Source organism: Labeo rohita, chromosome 18 (genome assembly GCF_022985175.1).
Source record: "Labeo rohita strain BAU-BD-2019 chromosome 18, IGBB_LRoh.1.0, whole genome shotgun sequence".
NCBI lineage: Eukaryota > Metazoa > Chordata > Actinopteri > Cypriniformes > Cyprinidae > Labeo > Labeo rohita.
In genome coordinates, this window is record NC_066886.1 from 21,504,994 (window position 1) to 21,514,541 (window position 9,548).

At 35.2% G+C, this 9,548-nt stretch overlaps 1 long non-coding RNA gene and 1 pseudogene across 1 annotated transcript; both read right to left on the bottom strand.

Annotated features, from left to right (window-relative positions):
- Positions 1 to 279: 279 nt before the first annotated feature.
- LOC127180827 (extracellular calcium-sensing receptor-like) lies at positions 280 to 3,645 on the bottom strand (annotated as a pseudogene).
- Positions 3,646 to 5,126: 1,481 nt separating this feature from the next.
- On the bottom strand, positions 5,127 to 7,311 carry LOC127180838 (uncharacterized). The gene is made up of 3 exons (XR_007829701.1): positions 6,740 to 7,311; positions 6,550 to 6,617; positions 5,127 to 5,627 (listed from the first exon to the last, which is right to left on the bottom strand). It is a non-coding gene; the product is annotated as an uncharacterized LOC127180838 (long non-coding RNA).
- Between the last annotated feature and the right edge of the window lie 2,237 nt (positions 7,312 to 9,548).

The window sequence follows — 9,548 nt, forward strand, 5'->3', positions numbered from 1 at the left end:
ACATCAGGCTTTGCACTATACTGGGAAAATATCCTTTGTTATCTGCTTTCCTGATCATACTACAGTTATACAGGTTTCTCTTTTGCTTTAATGCTACATTTTAAGGCCTTCTTTACTCTTCTGTTTATAGAGTTTATCAGAGTAATTCTGGGCATATCTGAAACATACAGAATCATTTACATTTATGACCAGTATTATTTCTGAATGTATCAGAACTTTTAGTGAGGTCACCGTCTGTTATTTTCTTTGTGATGTGAAATTACCCATATTTAAATAATTTTATTTGTTGGAAATCTTCCCCATCATATGCTGCTTTGTATTTTGTTCAGGCTTACACATGATAATATAACATTTTGGTGCAAATATGCAGAATAGTAAACCGAAGCTTGAAGCTAAAATCGCAAATATCTCCACAGCTACAGTTAATTTTCCAGGGGAACTAACATATGATGGGATAAATGTGATCCATACAGCACAGAATATGAGCATACTGAATGTAATGAATTTTGCTTCATTGAATTTATCAGGCAGTGTGCGAGCCAGAAAAGCCATAATAAAGCACAAGACAGCCAGTAGGCCAATGTAACCCAGAACAGCAGAGAAACCTAAAGTAGAACCCAGACTGCACTCAAGTATAATTTTTCTTTGTAATATTTCATATTTTTGTAAGGGAATGGAGGAGATATTGTCAGCCAAAGTACACAGATAAAAATCTGTATAAGTGTAAAGACAAGAACACTGAGTCGTTGTTGTACAGGCCCAAACCATTTCATGACATTACTTCCTGGAAGTGTAGCCTTGAAGGCCATTATCACCACTATTGTTTTCCCCAAAACACAGGAGATACAGAGGACAAAAGTGATCCCAAACGCTGTGTGACGCAACATACAGGACCAATCAGTGGGCTGACCAATGAAAGTAAGTGAACAGAGAAAACACAGAATCAATGAGAAGAGCAGCAGGAAGCTCAGCTCTGAGTTGTTGGCTTTTACTATGGGGGTGTCCTTTTTTTCTGTAAAACAGTACAGCTACCAGCACAGTTATTCCTACTCCAAAGAGTGAGAAAAAGACTAGCACTATTCCCATAACTTCTGTGAATGAAAGAAACTCTACAGCCTTTAACACACATTTATTTTTCTCAGCGTTAGACCAGTATTCCCTTGGGCACTGCTTGCAGTTATTTGAATCTGGAAAGGAAGTTGTGATCGCTATAGTTATAAACTACAACTATATTTAAGACATTGCATGCAGAAAGGGGGAAAAGGCAAAGAAAGAAATAACCCATTTTCTTTGAAACAGAGATGGACTAAAGATTACCTGTCTCATTACTGATTTCTCCTTCTGCACATGGAATACAGTCATAACAGCAGACAGGTCTTCCTTTCTGTGCAGCCTTCCTAGTGCCTGGAGGACAGCTCTCACTGCACATAGACCTTGGTTTCTACATTGAAATATACACTGTAATTAGATGTAGAATAAAGATATTTGTTGTTTACTCATTTAGTAGTAGTAGTAGTAGTAGCAGTAGTAGTATTTTAAAAAAAATGATATTGTTGAATGATATTAAGGTCTCATGGACAGTGATTTATTTATTTATTGGAAATAATTACTTTTAAAGAAATCCAGCACCAATACTTATCATAATAATGTGCTCACTAATGCCCTCTGCTGATGCTTCTGTCTGTTTGTGTTTTTGATCAAACCTCATTGTCACCTGGCCTTTTTGCTCTAAATTTCATGTGCTAGTAAACAATATAAATACACTGTATACAAATTAGACCACTAGATAAAATAATTTTTAATTAATGATACATACATACATATGCAAATGTGTGTGTAATGTGGTATCTTTTATGTCATTTCTGTAGGCCATGCAAGTGTTTTGATACTGTGATGAAGTTTACCTCAAGCTGTCCTCCAGCCCAAATAATTTTTTCAGTGTTGAGCACAAAGCGCTGGTCAGGGGGCAGTGAGGCATCATAGTACCCCACTGGTATAAACTTGATTGATCCATTCGAGTCCTGCTGCCAGTTCACAACTTCATATTGGGCTACAACTGCACCAGTGCTGTCAAACCACACACGATCTCCCATCTTTATGGTAAAATTTACGTTTTTGAGAGCCTCAACCACCTATGACAAAAATAAATTTTCAGGAAAAAAAGGAGTCATCCCTTTGCTCTCTTTCTATCACACCCTATCATTGTAAACCTTACCTGCTGTGGTTGTATTTTTAGGTCTGTTTCACAGCTCTTCTTTTCTTTGCACTTTAGCAGACTGTGTAGTGAATGAGCCACAGCATAAACTGATTTGTAGACGTTGCCAGCATATCTTTGTTCTGGCACATCTTCATTGTTGCTTTTCAGCACATAGAGATCCTGATATACGTTGCAAATTAGTCCATATTGAGAAGAATTGCTCTCAGTTTGTGAGCATGGAAAAGCTGTTTCCCAGAATTCTTTTATAACAAAATCTGCAAAACCCTCAATATTAATTTTTTTCACTGCAAACCCTAGTGATCCTCCTAAGACATGAAAACTATTTGAAGTGATCATACTGTCTGCTGTTATCCATGCTTCCACACCTATAACTTGAAGGCCTGTAATGTTCTGAATAATTAACTGATCAAGTAGATTGTTCATCTCAAAATTGGTAAGAAATGCAACAATGACTTTTGCAGTACCCTTTTGTATTGTGGCTACAATGTTTTTGAGTTTTTCAGGCTCTTTTCTTTGAAATTTCACAGAGTACTCTACGCAAATACCCTCTTTCTCAGCTGTATTCAGAAATATGGCCATTCCATAGTTTCCATAGTCATTGTCACTGTTCACAGCTCCCACCCAGGACCAGCCAAAGTGTTTGATTATATATGCAAGTGCTCTGCTCTGGTGATAATCACTTGCAATTGTCCTGAAAAAATAGGGGTAATCTTTTCTATTACTGAGACATTCACATGAGGCCGAGGGACTTATCTGGGGAAAAAAAGGAAACAATTAAACAGTTATCATTATGGTAATTATCACAAACATTTGGTAAAGTTCCTTACCACAGGAATTTTAAAAGGTCCTGTAGTTCTGGACAAAATCACTGTGTTGGAAGACTCTGTTTCTCCAATGATAGCATGTATAGGAGACTGTCCATTGCATCTGTCCTCTGATGTAAATTCTTGACCATTCATTAATCCCATATTTGCACCCATAGAAGATAGTATTGAACCACAGGTATCATAAATTTGGTAGCCAATAGAAACATTTGGAAGTAAACTTGCACTTCTGTTAATTTCTTCAATGGCAAAGATCATAATTTGAGCCATTCTAAAATCTCGTAGACTCACACTGTAAGATAGATAGATAGATAGATAGATAAATAAATAAATAAATAAATAAATAGCATTATATAAATTGATTTTCATAGTAACAAACCTTGAGCATGATAAAAGCTGAGGCTTTTGCGTAAATTTAAATGAGGGTAATGTTTCTATGCTGTGAACTGGAAAAAGTGCTCCAATAGTCACATCTCCATCCTTTGATAACAGCGGATACTTAGGGTCTCCCATCATTCGGCAAAGAGGCTTTTCTGCATTTGCATGAAGTTGAAAGACAAGCAGAAGCGTGCAAAGAAAAGTAGACATCTGAAAGAAGGAGTTTAACTGTGGCCAAATGCAACTGGCTTGATAAAGTATTTGGGCTTTTATACACATAATATATATGGATGATTGATTGTGAATGCAGCCAATGACCTTATAAGGCAGGACATGGATCAAGTCATGCAGGGGTGGAATAGAGTTAAGCAATTATGAGATTCTGATTTTATCAAGACATCAAAGGGTATTACATTGAATAATACTGTGAATCTTGAAATAATCAGTTGTTGCCATGAAATTATATTTGGATACATAGTGTCTAATATTTTTTTTCTCACATTATTATTATTATTTCTACATATTTTATGTTTGTTTGTTTCACATTTATTTATTGCATGAAGAATTATATTAGTAATTATTCATGCTATTGCAGGGAACTCAAAGTGCTTGCTATGGGTATACCACTTTAAAAAAATAAAAAAACACAATTTGTTGAGTCAGCTTAAAATAATTTGTTACCCTGCTGCCTTAAAATTTTAAGTTCAGTCAACTAAAATAAGTTTATTCAACTTGAAATGTTAAGTTGTGCTAAGTAACAACTTAAATATTTGTGTTTGCTAAATTTAACAGAAGGGTAAGCAACCCAGCTGCCTTAAAATTTGAAGTTGATTCAACTCAAATATCTAAGTTGTCACTTAGTATAATTTAACATTTCAAGTTGAATAAACTTTTTTTGAGTTGACTGAACTTAAAATTTTAAGGCAGCCAGGTTATTTTAAGTTGACTCAACAAATTGTTTTTACAGTGTACTCCTTTGTCTATCTAAGACCATTTTTGCAGTTTTTATTCAAGTGAACTTGTGCTGCATCCAAAGAGGACACTATGGGGAATTCCGCTATGTGACTCTCTGAAATGCATGTGCAACTACTCCAATCTTAATTGGTGCTGTGTGACTTGTGATGTGTAAAGGCATACTGTGGAAGATATAAAGGATACATGGGAAAAAGCAGCTTCAGTTTTTTCTCTACAGTAAGAACTCGCAGATGGCAATTTTGCTTACACAAAGATGTTCTGAGGGCAGAAAGGAAAATGATTGGTTTACAGATTCAACCAATGAAATTGAAGCAGAGGCGGGATCAGGAAATTTTGACGTGTGGAGGGAATTCATTAGACAGAAACCTTATTAATGCTTAAAAAAAAAAAAAAAAAAAAAAAAAAAAACCTTATTAATGCTTCGTGGGAGGCATTTGCTGCACTCTAAACCCGGATAAGTTGAATTTACTTAAAAAATTGGAGGAAACTGGTTGCCCTAAAAAATTTAAGTAATGTAAAGTTTATTTAACTTAAAATGTTTTGTAATATGAATTACAAAGGTCATTTCATTTAACTTAAAATGTTTTGTAACATCATTTCATTTGCAATTATTATAACTATTATATTTAAGTCAAATATACTAATTTCCAAGTTAAATCTATATCAAATGTTTTATTTTTCCAATTTGTTAACCTAGAAAATTAAGAAAAAAGCAAACAAATAAAGGAACATTAATGCAATTTTCCCTTTTATTTTAAATCAATTCAATTACAAATATTCAATTGAAAACACAACAAAACCATTTTTTCATATCCTGAAAACATTTCCCCATAAAACATGGGAGAAAAAAAAAAGTTCAAAAAGATACTAGTTCAACAAATTAACTTATCGTTAAGCACACAAACAAGTTTTCCTCAGAATCGCAACAAACAGCATCAAAACGATATGTTTTTTCCACACTCTGAGTTCACACTATTGGCAATACTGAATTTTAGGTGTCAGCTCACCTTTTCCCGACAAAAAATATAAAATACTTTTCATACACTTAGGATAGTCCAGGTGTAGGCAGGGAAATCAGTCTGAAAACAATGGACATAGAAGGCCTGAGATTGGTCAGTTCATCCATTACCAAGCTTTCTTCCAAGATGATTCCCACTCTAGATGAGGTGAGCTGTGAACTTTCTTGATCAACGCTGAGGATTCTTACTGAAGTCTGTCTTGTCAGCTGCCTCCTAACAGAGGAAGAAACAGAACGACAAATACATTATCAAGTCAGTTAGACAATGCTGTTGTTAAATACTCAAAGTCATATGCTGCCTTCACACCATGTCATAATTACTTTAATTCTGAGAGGACAACATTGTGATGTTCAGCTTGTGAGCTGTTCATGTCAATAGACTGGGAATTGCGCTTTTCTATGGCAACACTATCAATGTCTAAATTAATCTGGAGCAGTCAGATACAGTGGTTAGGTGGTACAGCTCTCAGAAAATTTCCAGTTTACAGATGGTAATTAGACTTTAGGGTTTACGTTTAATTGTACATCTACAGAATATTTAAAGTAAAATCCACATACAAACACTACTGGCATATGGTCAGGAAGATCGGTGTTATTCAGGAAAGCTTGTAAACAACAGGAATGAATGCAGGACAGACTCACATCATCATCATTATGAATAATCTTCTGACACACACTGTGCTAGTCAAAGTGATCATCCTCAGAACAGGTCTCAGTTAACCCACGACATACAGTTGATCTTGAACTTTGGTGTGAAGGTGGCATAAATGTGAACAAGGAAATTGTTTTGTTCTTGAATAATTTCCATGTTTGAACAAAGAGACAGGGTTTCACAGACAGGGCTTCACAGACAGGGCTTAGCTTAAGCCAGGGCTAGGCCTTAGTTAAATTAAGATACTTAAATAGCTTTTATAAAAACACCTTAAAAACATTACTGGTGTGCATCTTGAGAAAAGAAAAATGGCACTGACATATTTTAAAATATGTCATTACAAGGTATATTCAGTAAAGACTCCTTGTCATGTTATTAAACATGTTATTTTATTCTGAGACTGGCCTTAAGCCTTGTCTGTGAAACCAGGAGGAAAATGTGTAAATAGCAGTGCTCTCTTATCAGTTATTAGGATCATACTTACACTTTCAAAGCATCTCTTCCATTTCTTCTTTCTTCCAAAACAAGATAGTCGTTAAGAGGACTCTGAACCTAGACAGAACAGAAGTATATTCATCCGCCTTTGTATTTATACCGCTAATTAACGAAAACTTACGCTTTCAAACAATAGCCATGTCTAAATTAAACGTGGTACATTAACGTACTGCACTCACCATATTAGCTCCACCTTTGTCGCTCCTCGGCTGGAATCGCGGCTACTGTATGAGTAAAACTAAATTTACACTCCTCACAAACAACAGCTCCTCGAGTGAAAAAGAAATCATTGAAAGAAAAAGGCAAAAAATGTTAGTCGAACTCGCCAGTCAGGGGTTCAAGCGCAGGCGAGTGAGAACACTAGCTATCAACGGATGAGAAATGTCCCGTCGTTTAGACGAACAACAACTTTTGCCGATCACAAAGAGTTTCTCGAGGGACGTGATAAAAGATAAATGGCGGAAAACAATGCCAATAGAACTATCTAAATCTAAATTTCCACATTCATCCACAGCTTAAATTCATACACAATCACAGTGACAAAATGGCGCTGTTACTCGCAGCACCGGTGGAGGAGGCGTGGTCAGGAGATAAATTTCATAATACGAGTTAATTTAACTTAAGTTTATTCACAGGTTCAAATATGTCTACAAATTAGTAGAATCTACTTATATTTTATAAGCAATGCAGTAAAACTTAAATATTGTGTTCAATTGTAATTAAATGGTTTAATTAGATACAAAATCCGGGCTTACAGTGTGGAAGGTAAGTGAATTTACCATGTATTTTATTTAAAAAATAATAATACATCAACATAACTCTAACGTTTACTGAGATAATTAGCGGCAAAGACGCACAAAACAAGTAATCATCGACTACATATCATATCCTATGCATTTTCATTCAACTGCTTTATCAGTCGATCGCACCGAAGTTGCTTATGGGGTAAATTGAGTAAAACATGCTTTTTCCAATGCTACCGCGCTGTCTGTGATACCGATATGAGCGACAACAGAACTCATTCAAATCTCCGTGACATTTCATTAGTCAGTTAGCGCTAGCATTAACATTAGCGCTGCTCTCAGGGCAGCAGTAAAAATAACAGTACTAAACTGAATTATGCGCTGCTCTCGGGGCAGGAGTAAAAATAACAGTACTAAACTGAATTATGCGCTGCTCTCGGGGCAGGAGTCCCAGCTAACAAAAAAAGGTCGCCACAACGTCCCCTGAATGGCATCTGCGAACGTCCCCTGGACGTCATCGTGTAGGGTTTTTTGGACGTCATGGGGACGTTGCGAGTTCGTTCGCGGGACGAAACGGGGACGTTCACGGAACGTCCGGAGGACGAAACGGGGACGTTCACGGGACGTACCACGGACAATTGCGGGACGTTCATGAAAACATTGTGGGGACCTATAGCGAACGTTCGCTACAGGTCATTTTAATATACGTAAACATGTCATTAGTCAGATCAGACAAAATTGATCTACCCAAGGAATAAACACACAAGCAATAGTACATTAACAATACATTTTTATTTGTTAAAATATTTTTCTTTTGTGTGTGTGCGTGTCTGTCTGTCGTCTGACGTGTGTTCCAGATGTTGTTCGTTATCCAGGTCTGATTCCACCCTTATGTTCGAAACCTAAAACAATATAAATGAACAAAAATCAGCAATGGTTTTAAACCTTGACTTCGTTTTTGCATAATGACATAATATTCTATCAAACTGAATCATTATCTGCGCGAATGACACCTGCGTAGAATTTCCCGATTGATAGCCAACCTCTTATGATTTTTAGGCCATTGTTCCTATTCTATGTGCATTTATCAAAAATGCACTTAACACAAAAGCACCAGCATATCGCTGTTTGTTCAATATTGAAGTTCAATATCTGTCAATATTGTATACGTTTAATCGTTTCAGCTTTACGAAAATCTGATATATGGCAATATATGTAAAACACATATATAATATATGTCGATGTATGGATTACACAGATATATAAAATAGCCGCTTTCAAATATGCGACATATATTTCCCTAAATACACACACATATGTCTTTATATTACATGTTCATATATGGGCAACAATGTATATGTAAATTAAATATATGTTAAATATATTTACATATATTTGAACTAAAAATTTAATGGCAAAATATAAATGGCAAAAACAGAATAAGGGTAATGTTTAAAAAACTTTTAATTAACTGATCAGCTACAAAACACAATAATATTAACACTTTTTTAAAAAAGTTATTTAAAATGTATTAAAAGGGATAGTTCCCCAGAAATGAAAATTATTTAATTAATTACTTACCATCATGTTGGTCCAAACCTTTATGAGCTTCTTTCTTCTGCTTAAAAAAGACGATATTCTAAAGAATGTTTGTAACCAAACAGTTTTGGGGCTCCACTTACTTTTTTAGTATTTTCCTATCATGGAAATAAGTGGACAACAACTGTTTACAAACATTCTTCACAATACCTTTTTTGTGTTCAGCAGACGAAAGAAGCTCATTCAGGTTTGGATCAACTTGATGGCAGTTAAATAATACAACATTTTTATTTTTGGCTGAAGTTACAGTAAAACAATCAAGTGGCAATATAGTGACAACTACTTTAATTCTGTATTTTTCTTTTGTTTTTTTTTTGTTTTTTTTGCTGATGCAGTTCAGAGCTCTGCCATTTTGCAGTTCAAGGCTGTACCAATTTGGCCAGAAGTGGTTCCTGGGATGTATCATCATCAAAGCAACTTAAAAAAATGCAGAAAATTAAGTTAGAAGCACATTAATCCTAAAAAGGGCAAGAAATCAGAAAATAAATTCATTGCTATTTCCCATCTTTCTTAGGACACAAATAATACAATTTCAGGATTTTTTTTTTTTAAACATGATTTTTTTATTATTAAGTTTGGTTGACTAAAAATCATGTGATGGCATTATTTATGATTCTCAGATTTAAACTATCACCAACAGCACAAC